This window comes from Oncorhynchus kisutch, linkage group LG29 (assembly GCF_002021735.2).
Source record: "Oncorhynchus kisutch isolate 150728-3 linkage group LG29, Okis_V2, whole genome shotgun sequence".
Classification (NCBI taxonomy): Eukaryota; Metazoa; Chordata; class Actinopteri; order Salmoniformes; family Salmonidae; genus Oncorhynchus; species Oncorhynchus kisutch.
Window position 1 is genome coordinate 2,028,923 of NC_034202.2, and position 20,677 is coordinate 2,049,599.

Here is a 20,677-nt window from a genome sequence, read left to right on the forward strand (position 1 = left end):
CGGACTGTTACGACGGAGCCTGGGCGCGAACCCAGAGTCTCTGCAGTACAGCACCCTTAACCACTGCGCCACCCGGGAGGCCCGTTAACTGTGTAATTTCCCCTTGGTAAAATGTTTTTTGTTATAACATAAGGAAGTGAAATGTCATCACCAAAGCGCGTTTTCACCAACTCTGGGTAGAGTAGGTTGCAATAGTAACCAAAGGGGGCGGGGCTTTGCAAAGGGTCAATTGTAAGACAACTAGCTGCAATATGATTGTGAGTTTGCTCAACCAAATGTTTTGTTGTTGAGCGAACTCAACCAAAAAGTTAGTGTGTTAAAAGTGTGTTGAGCAAACTCACAATCCTATTGCAGCTGGTTGACTTACAATTGTACGTTTAATCAACAAACAAAAAAATACAGTGTAGCCCTAGCAATACATGTACATTTAAGTAATTTAGCAGATGCTCTTATCCAGAGCCACTTACAGGAGCAATTAGGGTTAAGTGCCTTGCACATCAAAATATTTTTCACCAAGTCAGCTCTGGGATTCAAACCAGAGACCTTTATGTTGCTAGGCTACCTGCCGCAATACCTTACTCTTTTTTTCACAGATTGCCTAGTACTCTCTGAGCTGAACAAGCACATGCAGACTGCCTGAGTTTTTTCTGTGTGGATTAAAAGAGGAGTGGAGAGAAGAGATGGGCAAAGGCTCAGAGAGACAGAGAGAGAGTCACCCGGTCTGTGAAAATAGGAGAGAGCCACTGTCTGCACACACACAGACATCCCCGTGTGTCAGGCACCGCCGCAGGGGATGGAGGGGGAGGGAAAGAGGGTAGAAACAGTGGGAGAGAGAAGAGGGAGCGAAACAGGGAAAAAGACAAAGAGAGTGGGACAAGGGGTGAAAGACAGAATTCCCTGCAGAAGAGAAGTAGAGAAAGTATTAAGCCACATGAAAAGAGACAGAGAATGGTGGAAGGGAATTGGATGGAAGGGCTCATGAAGAACGATGGATATACCGGTAACATAGAAAAAGAGACAATGCAGAGAGACAGGCAGAAGAGGTCAGAGATGGACAAAAAGTAAAAAGACATGGAGACAGCAAGAGAGAGGAAGAATAACGATATCGGTGAGAGATGAGTGGTGGAGAGAGCAGCAGCCAGGCAGAGAGAGAGCGAGAGAAAGATAGCACGCATTCCAATGCTTTCTCTTTCTATCTAAGCGAGGGGCTCATCTAGCTATAGCCAGAAACCAGGCAGGCCCCATAGATAGGGACAGTATGAAGTGAGGGAAGAGAGGGAGCAAGGGGTTAGGACTAATATTTTTTTTTCACACAGAGAAAATAGCTCTCAAATATGAAAAATATATGTTCTTGCCATCAACAGTCCCCATTGCTGTCATGAATGTCTATGTTGATATTCATCAAACCAATTTTTATAGAGTTTGGGGACTGCAGAATGCTGTTCTGAGAGACACTGTTGGCAGTGGAATTTCAAGACCTCTGACTCCTCAACCCACTATACATTCACGTTATTGACTTGAGTCAAGCCGTACGGTGCTAGCTCGCTTTTATTCGAACATGACTCGGTATAATGTCAGCCTGCTTTCGTTTCTCACTGCCAATTCCAGTCCAGTTTGGGCTAGAGTGTGTCATACTTCAAATGGAAGTGCTAACTAGCTAGTTTACAAGTTAAACTGCAGAGGTTCCTTACCTTGACCAGTAGCAAGTTGGTTCACATTGGTTGTACGTTGGTTGCGTGCAACTACTGTGAGAATACGATAGCTGTAGATAGGAAATGAATGTAGCTGGCTACTATAATGCTATTAGAGATTTAACAAATACTAACTACCTATGATTTTTAAGTTGCTGTTTTGCTTGAGAAATACATGCTGGTTCAATATAGAGCAATTGTGGTAATACACATGGGTGAGTACATTTTTGGACCTAATTTCTGCCTTGAACGTCCAGCTTTTTGGATTGGATTTGTATTTGAATTCTATGGTTTAATCATATTCACAAGTTGCACCAAATACATTATTGGGTCAACTCAGCCCACTTTTGACTGAGACACAAAGTATGCCATCACTTCTATTGTATTATCTTGACACTAAATCACCATTTTGTCCCCCTGGCATGACACTCATAGAAGTGAAATTAAGATAGCTATTTTATTTATTATTTAACTAGGCAAGTCAGTTAAGAACCCATATTACGCTGGGCCAATTGTGCGCCACCCTCTGGGACTCACACTCACAGCCGGTTGTGATACAGCCTGGATCAGACCAGGCTCCGTTGTGGCTTCCTGACTCCCAATCATGGCCAGTTGTGACACAGCCTGGAATCGACCCAGGGTCTGTAGTGACACCTCTAGCACTGAGATGCAGTGCCTTAGACTGCTGTGCCACTCGGGAGCCCCTTTATAGAGTGGGATCTGAAATTATTGACACCCTAGATAAAGAAGAGCAAAAATGGATAAGTAAAATATTGAGCTACTGTATATTATATGCAAAAAACAATGGAACATTATATTATTTTCTCATAATAAAATTGCACAGAAATATATATATTTCTCAAAAAGGCAGGGGTCAAAATGACACCCCTGTTTTCAATAGCGTTCAATACCTCACCTTGAAAGAACACATTGGGTTATTAGACCTCCATACAGAATCCTTCCAGATCCTATCCTTCGTCTGCGCTTATGGACTTCCCTCTTCAATTCAAACCATCAATGGATTTAACTTTAGGCCCCGCAATCAAAACTTACTGGGGAGAAATAAGATCTAACGTTGGAAAAATAATGGGATTTGACATAGAACAAACATTCATTTCTTTGTACATGGGTGAAATACCTGATAACTTACACAATAGAGAAAAGTACCTCTTGAAGGTCCAACTGGCAGCCAGTAAAAAGGCTATCACTAGGAAATGGCTACAAAAAGACCCTCCCACAGTGACACAATGGATAGACATTGTAGAAGAAATAAACCACATGGAGCGTATGACCTTTGCTTTAAGAACACTAGAGAGAGTTCAAGAATACTGGGTTTCGTACGTGAAAAAGGTCTCAAAGATGTAACTAATATGATGAAGGTATGACGTGCACTGTAACTGCCAAATCTTTTTTGTTGTTCTTTTATTTTACTTTATTGGTACTTTCTTTGTGTTCCTCAATAAAAACAAAGTATTAAAACAAAACAAAAATCATCAATGGATTTCAAGTCCTGAGACTGTGATGGCTATTGAAAAATGTTGATTTTGTGGCCAATTCTTTGTGGATTTTGATGCTTGGGGTTATTGTTTTGTTGGAAGATCCACTTGTGGCCAAGTTTCAGCCACCTGGCAGAGGCAACAAGGTTTTTAGTTCAAATGTCCTGGTACTGGGTAACGTTCATGTTGCAGTTGACCTTTAAAAGGGCCCCTGGACCAGCGGAAGCAAAATAGGCTCTTAACATAAATTACCAACCACCCATATTTCACAGTTATTTTCTTTGTGCATTCTTATTTCAACACCAAACCCACCACTGGTGTGTGTGAAACCCACTACTGGTGTGCGTGGCCAAACGTCTCTATTTTCATGACATCTGACCAAAGCACAGGTTCCAATCCAAGTGTCAATGTCGTTTAGCCAACTCCAGGCGTTTACATTGGTTGGGCGGCATGAAAAAGAGCTCTTTGGCCATGCACACCATTAGTAGGTTTGGAAGTACCATTTATAAAAGATGTGTTTCTTGCAGAAGCAACAATGTAGAAAACATTGACCAGGTGAATACAGGTGAAAGCTATGATCCCGTATTGATTATTACCTGTTAAAGCCACTTCAATCAGTGTAGATGAAGGGTAGGAGACAGGTTAAACAAGGATTTTTAAGGCTTAAGACAATTGAGACATGGATTGTGTATGTGTGCCATTCAGAGGGAGAATGGGCACCGGTTTGAATGAGTTAAGAACTGCAACACTGCTGGGTTTTTCATGCTGTTTACCATGTGTTCCATCCAAAGGACATCCAGCCAACGGCAGGCCAGTATTAGAAAACAAGTCATTGATGAAAGAAGATAAAGGAGGCTGATACGAATTGTGCAGAGCAACAGACGGGTTACAGTTAGTCAACAACACTGGTGCCCAAAGACCCATAAAAGAATGCAAAACTTGTCGTACAATGACACGAATGGGGTATGGCAGCCAATGACCTTAAATACTTCTTTCAACAAAAAAATAAACTGCTATTGCAGCAGGTTAAGGAACGAAAACACTGGAGAATAGGAAAAACATTGCCTGGTCTGATGCATTCTGGTTCCTGCTGTTTCATGCTGATGGGAGGACTAGGGTATGGAGAAAACTACATGAGAACATGCAACCATTATGACCTCGAGCCTGCCTGCCATTCTGTACCTGCCAGACTCTGCCCTGGATTACGAACCTCTGCTGCCTTTGACCTGTCTTTTGATTTCCCCCTGTTTGGGTCAATAAACATCTGTGACTCTAGCTGTCTGCATTTGGGTCTTATCCTGAGTTCTGATAGTAAGGGCTATTTGACCAAGAAGGAGAATGATGGAGTGCTGCGTCAGATAACCTGGCCTCCACCATCAACCGACTTCAACCCAATTGAGATGGTTTGGGATGAGTTGGACCGCAGAGTGAAGGAAAAGCAGCCAAACAAGTGCTCAGCATATGTGGGAACTCCTTCAAGACTGTTGGAAAAGCATTCCTCATGAACTGGTTGAGAGAATGCCAAGAGTGTGCAGAGCTGTCACCAAGGAAAAGGGTGGCTACTTTGAAGAATCTCAAATATAAAATATATTTTGATTTGTTTAACACTTGTTGAGTGTAGGGGGCAGTATTTTGATGTTTGGATGAAAAATGTACCCAAATGAAACTGCCTATTTCTCAGGCCCAGAATATAGAATATGCATTTAATTGTCAGATTAGGATAGAAAAGACTCTAAAGTTTCCAAAACGGTCAAAATATTGTCTGTGAGTATAACAGAACTGATATCGCAGGCGAAAACCCAAGGAAAATCCACCAGGAAGTGCTGTTTTTCCTGAAAGCTCTCTGTTCCATTGCATGCCTTCCCACCATTTAAAGGGATATCAACCAGATTCCTTTTCCTATGGCTTCCACATGGTGTGAACAGTCTTTAGACATAGTTTCAGGCTTTTATTCTGAAAAATTGGCGAAAAATATCATATCGCGTCAGTGGATGGCTGGGTGCCAGCAGCGTTTTGCATGCGCTAACAGAGTGCAGCAGACAATTTCTCTCTCTCTCCTATGGAGAGCTATGGTCCGGTTGAAATATTATCGATTATATATTGTAAAAACAACCTGAGGATTTGATTATAAAAAACGTTTGACATGTTTCTACGAACTTTACGGAATTTTCATCTGCCCCTTCGCGCCCGCTCAAGCCTGTGGAATTCTGAACATAAAGTGCCAACCAAATGGAGGGATTTTGGATATAAAATAATCTTTATGGAACAAAAGGAACATTTATTGTGTAAATGGGAGTCTAGTGAGTGCAAACATTCAAAGATCATCAAAGGTAAGTGATTCATTTTATTGCTTTTCTGACTTTCGTGACCAATCTATTTTGCTGCTAGCTGTTTGTAATGTTTTGTCTGCTGAGAGAGATGTCCTTACATAAACGCTTGGCATGCTTTCGCCGAAAATCTTTTTTGAAATCTGAAAAGCCAGGTTGATTAACAACAAGCTAAGCTGGGTTTGCTATATTGCACTTGTGATTTCATGAAAATGAAATATTTTAAGTAATTTAATTTGAATTTGGCGCTCTGCAATTCAGCGGATGTTGACGAAAATGATCCCACTAAAGGGATGGGTGCGTCAAGAAGTTAACACGTTTTGGTTAAGACATAATTCCATTTGTTATTTCATAGTTCTGATGTCACTACAATGTAGAAAATAGTAAATATATAGAAAATCTCTGGAGTCGGTGTGTCCAAACTTTTGACTGGAACTGTACATTGAAACATATTTGATGAAAAATATAATTTGGCCTTACTGCTATAAGCCTATAGAAACACATTGAATAATAGATTCATGCATGGAAAAACAGAAAATGAATCAAAAAGTATGATTTGAAGTGTCTTTCCTATATCTTAGAGGTATAAGATGCTACAATTATACATACAGTTGAAGTCGGAAGTTTACACATTTAAACTTAGTTTTTCACAACTCCGGATATTTAATCCTAGAAAGAGTCCCTGTTTTAGGTCAGTTAGTATCACCACTTTATTTTAAGAATGTGTAATGTCAGAATAATATTAGAGGGAATGATTTATTTCAGCTTTTATTTCTTTCATCAAATTCCCAGTGGGTCAGAAGTCTACATACACTCAAACTGTATTTGGTAGCATTACCTTTAAATTGTTTAACTTCTGTCAAACGTTTCGGGTAGCCTTCCACAAGCTTCCCACAATAAGTTAGGTGAATTTTGGTCAATTTCTCCTGACAGAGCTGGTGTAACTGAGTCAGGTTTGAAGGCCTCCTTGCTTGCACATTCTTTTTCAGTTCTGCCATCACATTTTCTATGGGATTGAGGTCAAGGCTTTGTGATGGCCACTCCAATACCTTGACTTTGTTCTCCTTAAGCCATTTTGCCACAACTTTGGAAGTATGCTTGTGGTCATTTTCCATTTGGAAGACCTATTTACGACCAAGCTTTTACTTCCTGACTGATGTCTTGAGATGTTGTTTCATTATATCCACCTAATTTTCCTTTCTCATGATGCCATCTACTTTGTGAAGTGCACCCCCACAACATGATGCTGCAAACCCCGTGCTTCACGGTTGGGATGGTGTTCTTTGGCTTGCAAGCCTCCCCCTTTTTCCTCCAAACATAACAATGGTCATTATGGCCAAACAGTTATATTTTTGTTTCATCAGACCAGAGGACATTTCTCCAAAAAGTACGATCTTTGTCCCCATGTGCAGTTGCAAACCGTAGTCTGGCTTTTTTTATGGCGGTTTTGGAGCAGTTGCTTCTTCCTTGCTGAGTGGCCTTTCAGGTTATGTCAATATAGGACTTGTTTTACTCTGGATATAGATACTTTTACACCTGTTTCCACCAGTATCTTCATGGGATCCTTTGCTGTTGTTCTGGGATTGATTTGCACATTTCGCACCAAAGTATGTTAATCTCTAGGAGACAGAACATGCGTGGTCCCATGGTGTTTATACTTGCATACTATTGTTTGTACAGATGAACGTGGTACCTTCAGGCATTTGGAAATTGCTCCCAAGGATGAACCAGACTTGAGGTCTAATCAAATCAAATCAAATGTTATTTGTTACATACACATGGTTAGCAGATGTTAATGCGAGTGTAGCGAAATGCTTGTGCTTCTAGTTCCGACAATGCAGTAATAACCAACAAGTAATCTAGCTAACAATTCCAAAACTACTACCTTATAGACACAAGTGTAAGGGGATAAAGAATATGTACATAAAGATATATGAATGAGTGATGGTACAGAGCGGCATAGGCAAGATACAGTAGATGGTATTGAGTACAGTATATACATATGAGATGAGTATGTAAACAAAGTGGCATAGTTAAAGTGGCTAGTGATACATGTATTACATAAAGATGCAGTAGATGATATAGAGTACAGTATATACGTAAACATATGAGATGAATAATGTAGGGTATGTAAACCTTATATTAGGTAGCATTGTTTAAAGTGGCTAGTGATATATTTTACATAATTTCCCATCAATTCCCATTATTAAAGTGGCTGGAGTTGAGTCAGTGTGTTGGCAGCAGCCACTCAATGTTAGTGGTGGCTGTTTAACAGTCTGATGGCCTTAAGATAGAAGCTGTTTTTCAGTCTCTCGGTCCCAGCTTTGATGCACCTGTACTGACCTCGCCTTCTGGATGATAGCGGGGTGAACAGGCAGTGGCTTGGGTGGTTGTTGTCCTTGATGATCTTTCTGGCCTTCCTGTGACATCGGGTGGTGTAGGTGTCCTGGAGGGTAGGTAGTTTGGCCCCGGTGATGCGTTGTGCAGACCTCACTACCCTCTGGAGAGCCTTACGGTTGTGGGCGGAGCAGTTGCCGTACCAGGCAGTGATACAGCCCGACAGGATGCTCTCGATTGTGCATCTGTAGAAGTTTGTGAGTGCTTTTGGTGACAAGCCGAATTTCTTCAGCCTCCTGAGGTTGAAGAGGCGCTGCCGCGCCTTCTTCACGATGCTGTCTGTGTGGGTGGACCAATTCATTTTGTCTGTGATGTGTACGCCGAGGAACTTAAAACTTACTACCCTCTCCACTACTGTTCCATCGATGTGGATAGGGGCGTGTTCCCTCTGCTGTTTCCTGAAGTCCACAATCATCTCCTTAGTTTTGTTGACGTTGAGTGTGAGGTTATTTTCCTGACACCACACTCCGAGGACCCTCACCTCCTCCATGTAGGCCGTCTCATCGTTGTTGGTAATCAAGCCTACCACTGTTGTGTCGTCCGCAAACTTGATGATTGAGTTGGAGGCGTGCGTGGCCACGCAGTCGTGGGTGAACAGGGAGTACAGGAGAGGGCTCAGAACGCACCCTTGTTGGGGCCCCAGTGTTGAGGATCAGCGGGGTGGAGATGTTGTTGCCTACCCTCACCACCTGGGGGCGGCCCGTCAGGAAGTCCAGTACCCAGTTGCACAGGGCTTGATGACGAGCTTGGAGGGCACTATGGTGTTAAATTCCGAGCTGTAGTCGATGAACAGCATTCTCACATAGGTATTCCTCTTGTCCAGATGGGTTAGGGCAGTGTGCAGTGTGGTTGAGATTGCATCGTCTGTGGACCTATTCGGGCGGTAAGCAAATTGGAGTGGGTCTAGGGTGACAGGTAGGGTGGAGGTGATATGGTCCTTGACTAGTCTCTCAAAGCACTTCATGATGACGGAAGTGAGTGCTACGTGGCGGGAGTCGTTTAGCTCAGTTACCTTAGCATTCTTGGGAACAGGAACAATGGTGGCCCTCTTGAAGCATGTGGGAACAACAGACTGGGATAGGGATTGATTGAATATGTCCATAAACACACCAGCCAGCTGGTCTGCGCATGCTCTGAGGGCGCGGCTGGGGATGCCGTCTGGGCCTGCAGCCTTGCCAGGGTTGACAAGGTTAAATGTTTTCCTCACGTCGGCTGCAGTGAAGGAGAGTCCGCAATTTTTTCCTGAGGTCTTGCCTGTTTTCTTTGGATTTTCCCATTATGTCAAGCAAAGAGGTACTGAGTTTGAAGGTAGGCTTTGAAATACATCCACAGGTACACCTCCAATGGACTCAAATGATGACAATTAGCCTTTCCGAAGCTTCTAAAGCCATGACATCATTTTCTGGAATTTTCCAAGATGTTTAGAGGCACAGTCAACTTAGTGTATGTAATCCTCTGATTTTGATTGAGTGGTTGAGTGGTTGAAAATGAGCTTTAATGACTCCAACCTAAGTGTATGTAAACTTCTAGCATTAAATGTCAGGAATTGTGAAAAACGCGATGTGAATAATGTACTTTGCTAAGGTGTATGTAAACCTCCGACTTCAACTGTACATGTTTATCGTTGAATTATCCGTAAAAATTTTACATGGAAATGCCCTATTCACTTACATTCATTCTTCATCCTGGTACCAGTTTACCTTCAGTTTACCTAGTCCTGTGACACTTTTGGGGCAAAACATAAATATTAGTTTGTAGCCCAAGCCATTCAGACGTTTTCATGAGAAGACTGATTTTTGGGATGTCTCCTGGTCTGACAAACTTTAGCTGTAGCTCTTCCACCTTCCACCGCAGATACGGAAGGTCGACATCGGCTGATGTGCTGGATTGAGAAGTAGCCCATGCAGATATCTCTAGCTTAAACAGACTAATTTTGATGGGGATTTTGTATTATTATTATTGTATTATTATGCTAATTCGACATAGACCATAGTGGGTCTCCAATCTCAGCTTTGCCTCAGAGACTTTGATGGAGAGCAGAATAACGACACCTCGTTCCGCTTTCGGTCCTCCCAAAAATGAGAGGGAGGAGGAGGGAAAAGGACAGATGAAGAACATTGCAGATAATAACCTCCTCTCTGTCACCCCCTGCCTCAACATTCCCCCCAAGCTCTCCCTTTCTGTCTCTTTCTACCCTTTTCCTTATCTCCCCCTCTCCATTGCTGTATTTGACGTGGGCCGTTGTGATTCCCTCAAAGCCCAGGCAGAGGCAGGCGTTCAAGTGCTGTCTGTAATTGCCTCAGTCTAGACACTGTCTGGTATTGGGAGGAACAGACACGCACACAGAGAGAGGAGGAGAAGGAGAGAGGAGGGGAGAGAGTCAGAGAAATGGGTGGGGTGTGATAGAGAGGGGTAGTGGGGGGTAGGGGTCTAAACTTCTTCCAATTAAGAAGTAAATAAGTAATTGAAAATATTTGTTTTCCTGTAAGATTCTATGGGACTAGTTTTAAGTATAGGATTGTTGCTCAGGAGGACTTGCAGGTCATCCACTCTTGTGCTTTGAATTTATCTTCACCCACAGAGAATCACTACTAACCCAGCCAATGAAATAGACACAGCTTCACACCTGTCAAATAAAATCCAATGTTATTAGTCACATGCACCGAATACAACAGTGAAATACTTACTTACGATGCAGTTAAAAAAGATATATTAATAAGAATAAGAAATACAAGTGACAAGTAATTAAAGAGCAGCAGTAAAACAACAATAGAGACTATTTACAGGGGGGTACCGGTACGGAGTCAATGTGTGGGGCACCAGTTAGTTGAGGTAATATGTAAATGGAGGTAGAGTTATTAAAATGACTATGCATAGATGGGGTTCAATGCAAATAGTCTGGATAGCCATTTGATTAGATGTTCAGGAGACTTATGGCTTGGGGTAGAAACTGTTTAGAAGCTTCTTGGACCTAGACTTGGCACTCCGGTACCACTTGCCATGCAGTAGCAGAGAGAACAGTCTATGACAAGGGTGGCTGGAGTCTTAGACAATTGCTAGGGCCTTCCTCTGACACCGCCTGGTATAGCGGTCTGGCTCTGCCCCGGTGATGTACTGGGCTGTACACATTACCCTCTGTAGTGCCTTGCGGTCGGAGGCCGAGCCATTGCCATACCATACCGTCAGGATGCTCTCGATGGTGCAGCGGTACAACCTTTTGAGGATCTGAGGACCAATGCCAAATCTTTTCAGTCTCCTTAGGGGGAATAGGTTTTTTTGTGCCCTCTTCATAACTGTCTTGGTGTGCTTGGACCATGATATTTTGTTGGTGATGTGGACACCAAGGAACTTGAAGCTCTCAACCTGTTCCAGTAAAGCCCCGTCGATGAGAATGGTGGCGTACTCGGTCCTCTTTTTCCTGTAGTCCACAATCATCTCCTTTGTCTTGATCACGTTGAGGGAGAGGTTGTGTCCTGGCACCACACGGCCAGGTATCTGACCTCCTCCCTATAGGCTGTCGTGTGTGTGTGTGTGTGTGTGTGTGTGTGTGTGTGTGTGTGTGTGTGTGTGTGTACACTCTGATTGGCTAAGGCCTTTCTCTCAGCAGTGGAGGGTGCTCAAATTGACATGAAATGTATTCTGGTAGAGTAATTCTGCCCTCTTCAGATATCCTCTACATACCCCCACCCACCCCCCAAAAATGAGAACTCACCTCAGGAATGAAAATAACAAATCACTGTAGTGGGAAGAATTTTACAAACAAAGGAAATCACAACAACAACTTAAAGTTAGCCTGCTGTCTTAAATGTACAGTATAACTGAAGCCAACTCAGTGGATTAGTAACAATAAATAAGCATACCATATTATCTACCATAGCTATAGCTGGGATTCCTTGACCATTTAACAGTTACATCTCTAAGAAGTCAGACCTTGTAATATTCAGTTCCCAAGAAAGGTTTACGCTAAGGATCCTCTCTAGGGACATTCACACACATCGTAGTGGTGAGATCATTTGAGAAAGCGCCTCAGGTGCTAGATTAACCAATAACAATAACCCATAATAAGCAAAAACAGGTTTTTAGACATTCTGCAAATGTATATTTGGAAAAACCTGAAATAATCAATTTACATAAGTATTCAGAACATTTACTCAGTACTTTGTTGAAGCACCGATTACAGCCTCGAGTCTACATGTGTATGATGCAAAATTTCTCCCATTCTTCTCCGCAGATCCTCTCAAGCTCTGTCAAGTTGGATGGGGAAGTTGCTGTACAGCTATTTTCAGGTGTCTCCAGAGATGTTCGATTGGGTTCAAGTCCGGGCTCTGGCTGGGCACTTCAAAGACATTCAGAGACTTGTCCCGAAGCCACTCTGTGTTGTCTTAGCTGTGTGCTTAGGGTCATTGTCCTGTTGCAAAGTAAACCTTCACCCCAGTCTGAGGTCCTGAGTGCTCTGGAGCAGGTTTTCATCAAGGATCGCACATTGACTCTGTACCAGTGCCCCCTGTATATACAGTTGAAGTCGGAAGTTAACATACATTTAGGTTGGAGTCATTAAAACTATAATTTTGGTAAGTCGGCTACTTTGTACATGACACAAGTAATTTTTCCAACAATTGTTTACAGACAGATTATTTCACTTATAATTCACTGTATCACAATTCCAGTGGGTCAGAAGTTTACATACACTAAGTTGACTGCCTAAATTGACAGCTTGGAACATTTCTGAATATAATGTCATGGATTTAGAAACTTCTGATAGGCTAATTGACAACATTTGAGTCAATTGGAGGTGTACCTGTGGATGTATTTCAAGGCCTACCTTCAAACTCAGTGCCTCTTTGCTTGACATCATAGGAAAATCAAAAGAAATCAGCCAAGACCTCAAACATAATTTCAGACCTCCACAAGGCTGGTTCATCCTTGGGAGCAATTTCCAAATGCCTGAAGGTACCACGTTCATCTGTACAAACAATAGTATGCAAGTATAAACACCATGGGACCACACAGCTGTCATACCGCTCAGGAAGGAGACGAGTTCTGTCTCCTAGAGGTGCGAAACGTGTGAATCAATCCCAGAACAACATTACAGGACCTTGTAAAGATGCTGGAGGAAAAAGGTACAAAAGTATCTATATCCACAGTAAAACGAGTCCTATATTGACATAACCTGAATGGCCGCTCAGCAAGGAAGAAGCCACTGCGCCAAAACTGCCAAATAAAGCCAGACTATGGTTTGCAACTGCACATGGGGACAAAGATTGTACTTTTTGGAGAAATGTCCTCTGGTCTGATGAAACAAAAATAGAACTGTTTGGCCATAATGACCATAGTTATGTTTGGAGGAAAAAGGGGGAAGGCTGCAAGCCAAAGAACACCATCCCAACCGTGAAGCATGGGGGTGGCAGCATCATGTTGTGGGGGTGCTTTGCTGCAGGAGGGACTGGTGCACTTCACAAAATAGATGGCTTCATGAGGATGGAAAATGATGTGGATATATTGAAGCAACATCTCAAGACATCAGTCAGGAAGTTAAAGCTTGGTGGCAAATAGGTCACAAGCATACTTCCAAAGTTGTGGCAAAATGGCTTAAGGACAACAAAGTCAAGGTATTGGAGTGGCCATCACGAAGCCCTGACCTCAATCCTATAGAACATTTGTGGGCAGAACTGAAAAAGCGTGTGAAAATGCTTGTGCGAGCAAGGAGGCCTACAAACCTGACTCAGTTACACCAGCTCTGTCAGGAGAAATGGGCCAAAATTCACCCAACTTATTGTGGGAAGCTTGTGGAAGGCTACCCAAAATGTTTGACCCAAGTTAAACAATTTAAAGGCAATGCTACCAAATACTAATTGATTGTATGTAAACTTCTGACCCACTGGTAATGTGATGAAAGAAATAAAAGCTGAAATAAATAATTCTCTCAACTATTATTCTGATATTTCACATTCTTAAAATAACGTGCTGATCCTAACTGACCTAAGACAGGGTATTTTTTACCAAGATTAAATGTCAGGAATTGTGAAAAACTGAGTTTAAATGTATTTTGCTAAGGTGTATGTAAACTTACGACTTCAACTGTAGCTATTGTTATTTTACTGCTGCACTTCAATGATTTATCAAATCAAATCAAATGTATTTATATAGCCCTCCGTACATCAGCTGATATCTCAAAGTGCTGTACAGAAACCCAGCCTAAAACCCCAAACAGCAAGCAATGCAGGTGTAGAAGCACGGTGGCTAGGAAAAACTCCCTAGAAAGGCCAAAACCTAGGAAGAAACCTAGAGAGGAACCAGGCTATGTGGGGTGGCCAGTCCTCTTCTGGCTGTGCCGGGTGGAGATTATAACAGAACATGGCCAAGATGTTCAAATGTTCATAAATGACCAGCATGGTCGTATAATAATAAGGCAGAACAGTTGAAACTGGAGCAGCAGCACGGCCAGGTGGACTGGGGACAGCAAGGAGTCATCATGTCAGGTAGTCCTGGGGCATGGTCCTAGGGCTCAGGTCCTCCGAGAGAGAGAAAAAAATAGAAAATTAGAGAGAGCATATGTGGGGTGGCCAGTCCTCTTCTGGCTGTGCCGGGTGGAGATTATAACAGAACATGGCCAAGATGTTCAAATGTTCATAAATGACCAGCATGTTCGAATAATAAGAAGGCAGAACAGCCAGGTGGACTGGGGACAGCAAGGAGTCATCATGTCAGGTAATCCTGGGGCATGGTCCTAGGGCTCAGGTCCTCCGAGAGAGAGAAAGAAAGAGAGGAGAGAATTAGAGAACGCACACTTAGATTCACACAGGACACCGAATAGGACAGGAGAAGTACTCCAGATATAACAAACTGACCCTAGCCCCCCGACACATAAACTACTGCAGCATAAATACTGGAGGCTGAGACAGGAGGGGTCAGGAGACACTGTGGACCCATCCGATGACACCCCCGGACAGGGCCAAACAGGAAGGATATAACCCCACCGACTTTGCCAAAGCACAACCCCCACACCACTAGAGGGATATCTTCAACCACCAAATTACCATCCTGAGACAGGGCCGAGTATAGCCCACAAAGATCTCCGCCATGGCACAACCCAAGGGGGGGCGCCAACCCAGACAGGATGACCACATCAGTGAATCAACCCACTCAGGTGACGCACCCCTTCCAGGGACGGCATGAGAGAGCCCCAGTAAGCCAGTGACTCAGCCCCTGTAATAGGGTTAGAGGCAGAGAATCCCAGTGGAAAGAGGGGAACCGGCCAGGCAGAGACAGCAAGGGCGGTTCGTTGCTCCAGAGCCTTTCCGTTCACCTTCCCACTTCCTGGGCCAGACTACACTCAATCATATGACCCACTGAAGAGATGAGTCTTCAGTAAAGACTTAAAGGTTGAGACCGAGTTTGCGTCTCTGACATGGGTAGGCAGACCGTTCCATAGCGTAGCGTAGCGTACGTGTAGGTATGTACGGGTTTATTACTTCTAATTCTTATTTTTTGGGGTTATTTTTCTTAAAACAGCTTTTCACTGTAAGGTCTACACCTGTTGTAGTCGGCGCATGTGACAAATACAGTTTGATTTGAATAATCTCCCAGTCTCTGCCACTGAAAAACATCCCCAATGTGTGATGTTGCCACCACCATACTTCACCGTAAGGATGGTGTCAGGTTTTCTCCAGACATGACACTTTGCATTCAGGCAAAAGAGTTAAATCTTGGTTTCATCAGACCAGAGAATCTTGCCTGAGAGTCTTCAGGTGATGTTTTGGCAAACTCCAAGCAGGCTGTCATGTGTCTTTTACTGAGGAGTGGCTTCCGTCTGGTCACTCTACCATTAAGGGCTGACTGAGTGCTGCAGAGATGGTTGTCCTTCTGGAAGATTCTCCCATGTCCCCACAGGATCTCTAGAGCCCTGTCAGAGTGACCGTCTGGTTCTTGGTCATCTGCCTGACCAAGGCCCTTCTCCCCCGATTGCTCAGTTTGGTTGGGCGGCCATTTCTAGGAAGAGAATTGGTGGTTCCAAACTTTAAGAATGATGGAGGCCACTGTGTTCTTGGGGACCTTCAATGCTGCAGAAATGTTTTGGTACCCTTTCCCAGATCTGTGCCTCGACACAATTCTGAGCTCTAGGGACAATTTCTTCGACTTCATGGCTTGGTTTTTGCTCTGACATGCACTGTCAACTGTGGGACCTTATATAGACAGGTGTGTGCCTTTTCAAATCTTTACCACAGGTGGACTCCAATCAAGTTGTAGAAACATCTCAAAGATGCTGAATGGAAACAGGATGCACCTGAGATCAATTTCGAGTCTCATAGCAAAGGGTCTGAATACTAAATAAGGTTTCTCTGTTTTGTATTCACTCAACCCAACACGGGTAGATAGAGAAAGATTTGTTTTTACGGTGGAGGTGTTTTTGTATATGAACCACAACAGAACCGCCCTTCCACACACACACACACACACACACACACACACACACACACCCTTTCTCTCTATCTGCCTTGGTGCATTGCACACATCCATCCGCCGCGATTCAAAGAAACCTTTTCTGTCCCAGAGCTAGTCTCCCACAAAACCTTTTAATTTCACACAGACAGAGAGAGACAGAGAGGGGGGAGGGGGAAAGGAAGGAAAAAGAAACAAGGGACGGGGTGAAGGCATTACGGAGGAGGGAGGGAGAGGTAAAGGGGGGTTAGACAGCATTGTAATGATGGAGCGCAACTCGATACTCTTGCATGCTGAATATTCCCCTGGAGGTCTTTTTCCATTACCGGAGCACAGCAGAATGGTGGAGTCGTTTGGTTGAGCTCTCTCTCTCTCTCTCCCTGTCAACCCCCCTCTTCCCTATGGCCCCCTCTCCCTCCTCTCTATCTCAACCCTCACTCTTCCCTGTCCCTCCTCCCCTTCCCTCTCTCTCTCTCTCCCCTTGCTCTGTGTTTTTCCATAGGCACATTTAGCAAATGTAACCTTTCGTGAGGCCCCTCCCCTCCAGGAAGTTGGCTGGCCCTTTTGCTGCCAGGAAATATGAAAAACTGGCAGGCTGACCATTTAATCTGCAAACACAGAGAGTGAGGGAGGGCAAGAGGATGGGTGGAGGGAGAGAGGGAAGGAGGGAGGACAGAGTGGAGGTGAGGTGGGGGAGAAGGAAATGTTGCAGCCGTGCTCGCCAGCAGAAAGAGAGAGAAGGGAAAAATGGAGAGGAGAGAAAGAGAGCGAGGAGAATTTAACTTGCAAAAAATAGCCACATCAATTACTGCAGATAATTCATACGTGGAGGTTCTCGTGGGGGCATCGACTGCAGTGGGCACAGCACACACACACACACTCACACACACACACTCACACATTCACAAACACAACAATAGTTCTGCTCTTGTCTTGGACACACCCTTTTCAACAATATCTTCCTTGTTGCCTATAATGTCACACACACACACACCCCCACACACACACTCAAGCTACTGCTGTTACTGACACGGTTTGGTTAGCTAGAGTGGCAACTATAGCCCAGAGTCCTTTGCTACAGCAGGCAAGGACTCGATTATACAACTGTCCACGTCATCCCCTCACTACAAGAACACAACTCCTTGTCACCACCAAGTACACAGAGGCTTACTGTGTTAGGGATCATGTTGTTATGGTGTTAGAACATAGCTAATGTATTCATACCGGTTGATATATTCCACCTTTTGTTGTGTTACAGCGTGAATTCAAAATTGATGAAAAATATGTTTTTCTCACCCAACTACACACAATACCTCAAAACGACAAAGTGAAAACATGTTTTTAGAATTGTTTGCAAATTTATTGAAAATAATATAAGTATTCACACCCCTGAGTCAAAACTTTGATTACAGCTGTGAGTCTTTTTGGGTAAGTATCTAAGAGCTTTTCACACCTGGATTGTACAATATTTGCCCATTAATCTTTTAAAAATGTTTCAAGCTCTGTCAAGTTGATTGTTGATCATTGCTGAGTTCTCATATTACAATAATTAAACTATGTAACTGTTTTAAAATCACAATTTTCTCATCCATCTACCAATAGGTGCTCTTTTTTGCAAGACATTGAAAAAATACCCTTGTCTTTGTGGTTGAATCTGTGCTTGAAATTCACAATTCGATTGAGGGACCTTACAGATAATTGTATGTGTGGGGTACGGGGATGAGGTCATCCTTAAAACATTATGTTAGCCACTATTATTTTAACACGGAATGAGTCCATGCATATTTACTCCTGTAGATTATTTAGGCTTGCCATAACAATATTTGCCCATTAACTCTGAAATCATAAGGTCAAACATTAACTCTGAATGGCTAAGGCAAGGGTTAAGGTTTGGGATAGGTTTAAAACAAAAATCCATTGCTGGATTCAAACTTGCAACCTTCGGAATCAGAGGCAGATGCTGAAGGCCATCCGCCATCCCCGTCCACAATGTCCTAGCAAAACCGGAATCTACTTGAAGGTAACAGCGCTCACTGATGCCTGTAGTGTCCGGTTTCCACGTCATTTCCCGACATCCTCAGACATGGAGGGACATCGAATACTGACGTGTATCACGTGTGTCTGTTTGTCTGTGTGTGTTTATGATTGTTTATGAATGTGAGTGTGTTTATGATTGTTTATGAATGTGTGTGTGTGTGTGTATGTCCTGTGTGTTCTTTTTTATAACCTTCCAGATATTTTTCCAGAGTGTTTCAATGTTTCCCACCCCACAGACATTCTCAAACGTCGGTGGCTCCTGACTCCTCAAAGTCATTGGACCTTTTTCCAGGTCAGGGCAGCTGCCTCAGACAAACCCCCACCCTCTGCTCTCCTACACCCCCACAAATCCCTGAGGTTGTATTTCCTGGAGGCTCTTCCTGTACTTTAACATCCAATATGACGCACTTCCTGCCAGTTGCCAAGTAATGGGTGGAAAACACAGATGAGTGAGCAAAGGGATGGACTCTTCAGGGAGGAGGTGGAGAACAAAGGATAAAAAGGAGGGGGAGGAGGTGTGGTGACGGTTGTGTTTTTATTGGCACACTTTCACAGATTGTTCTGGGGCTTTGTAGCAGCAAAAGCCTTTGAATTGATTAACAATAGGCAACAACATCGAGACCATACCTGGTCATTCACCAACAAAACCCTGGTTTCCTGCTGAACTCTGAACCTTTAGTCATGTGGTCATGTGGTTTGGTAAGAAGAATGTCCCTCTTCCCACAGGTGCTATTACTACCTCTGAGGGTTTAGAACTTGAGGTAGTCAACTCATACAAGTACTTGGGAGTATGGCTAGACGTGAACTGTCCTTCTCTCAGCACATATCAAAGCTGCAGGCTAAAGTTAACAACTTCTTATGGCTGCAGGGGCAGTATTGAGTAGCTTGGATGAAAAGGTGCCCATTGTAAATGGCCAGCTCCTCAGTCTCAGTTGCTAATATATGCATATTATTATTAGTATTGGATAGAAAACACTCTAAAGTTTCCAAAACTGTCAAAACATTGTCTGTGAGTATAACAGAACTGATATTGCAGGTGAAACCCTGAGGAAAGTCAAAACAGGAAGTGGCTTCTATTTTGAAAACTCCATGTTCCATAGCCTCCCTTTGCTCCATTTAAAGGGATATCAACCAGATTCCTTTTCCCATCGCTTCCTCAATGTGTCAACAGTCTTCAGACATAGTTTCAGGCTTTTATTTAGAAAAATGAGCCAGAAAGATAACATCACGTCAAGTGGTCACATGAGTTTTGCTCGCACAACAGAGTTTGGACAGCTATTGCTTTTCCCTCTCCTACTGTGAAAGACATATGCGGTTGATATATAATCAATTATACATTTGAAAAACAACCTGAGGATTGATTATAAAAAAAACATTTGACATGTTTCTGTGGACATTATGGAAACTATTTGGAATTTGTCCGCGTTGTCATGACCGCTCTTTCCTGTGGAGTTCTGAATATAACGCGCCAAACAAACGGAGGTATTTTGAATATAAAAATAATCTTTATGGAACAAAAGGGACATTTGTTGTGTAACTGGGAGTCTCGTGAGTGAAAATATCCGAAGATCATCAAAGGTAAACGATTAATTTGATTGCTTCTCTGATTTTCGTGACCAAGATACTTAATGCTAAGTGTAGATAATGTTTTGTTGTGTGATCGATAAACTTACACAAACGTTTGGATTGCTTCCGCTGTAAAGCATCATTTCAAAATCTGAGACGACAGGTGGATTAACAAAAGGCTAAGCTGTGTTTTCCTATATTGCACTTGTGATTTCATGAATATAAATATTTGTAGTAATATTCTTTGAATGTTTCGCTATGCTATTCAGCGGTTGTTGATTACACTTATCCCGTTAACGGGATTGCAGCCATAACAAGTTTGACTTGGTGTCACGTTCTGACCTTTATTTCCTTTTTTTTGTCATTATTTAGTATGGTCAGGGCGTGAGTTGGGGTGGGCAGTCTGTTTGTTTTTCTATGATTTGGCGATTTCTATGTTTCGGCCTAGTATGGTTCTCAATCAGAGACAGGTGTCATTAGTTGTCTCTGATTGAGAATCATACTTAGGTAGCCTGGGTTGCACTGTTTGTTTGTGGGTGATTGTCTATGTTGATTGCTTGTTTCAGCACAGTTCGCATTAGCTTCACGGTTGTTATTTAGTTTGTTTTTGTATAGGGTTTCAATGTTCAGTGGTTTCTTTATTAAAATTAATGATGAACATATACCACGCCGCATTTTGGTCCTCTGATCCATCTCGCCTCTCCACTTCAGACGAAGAGGAGGA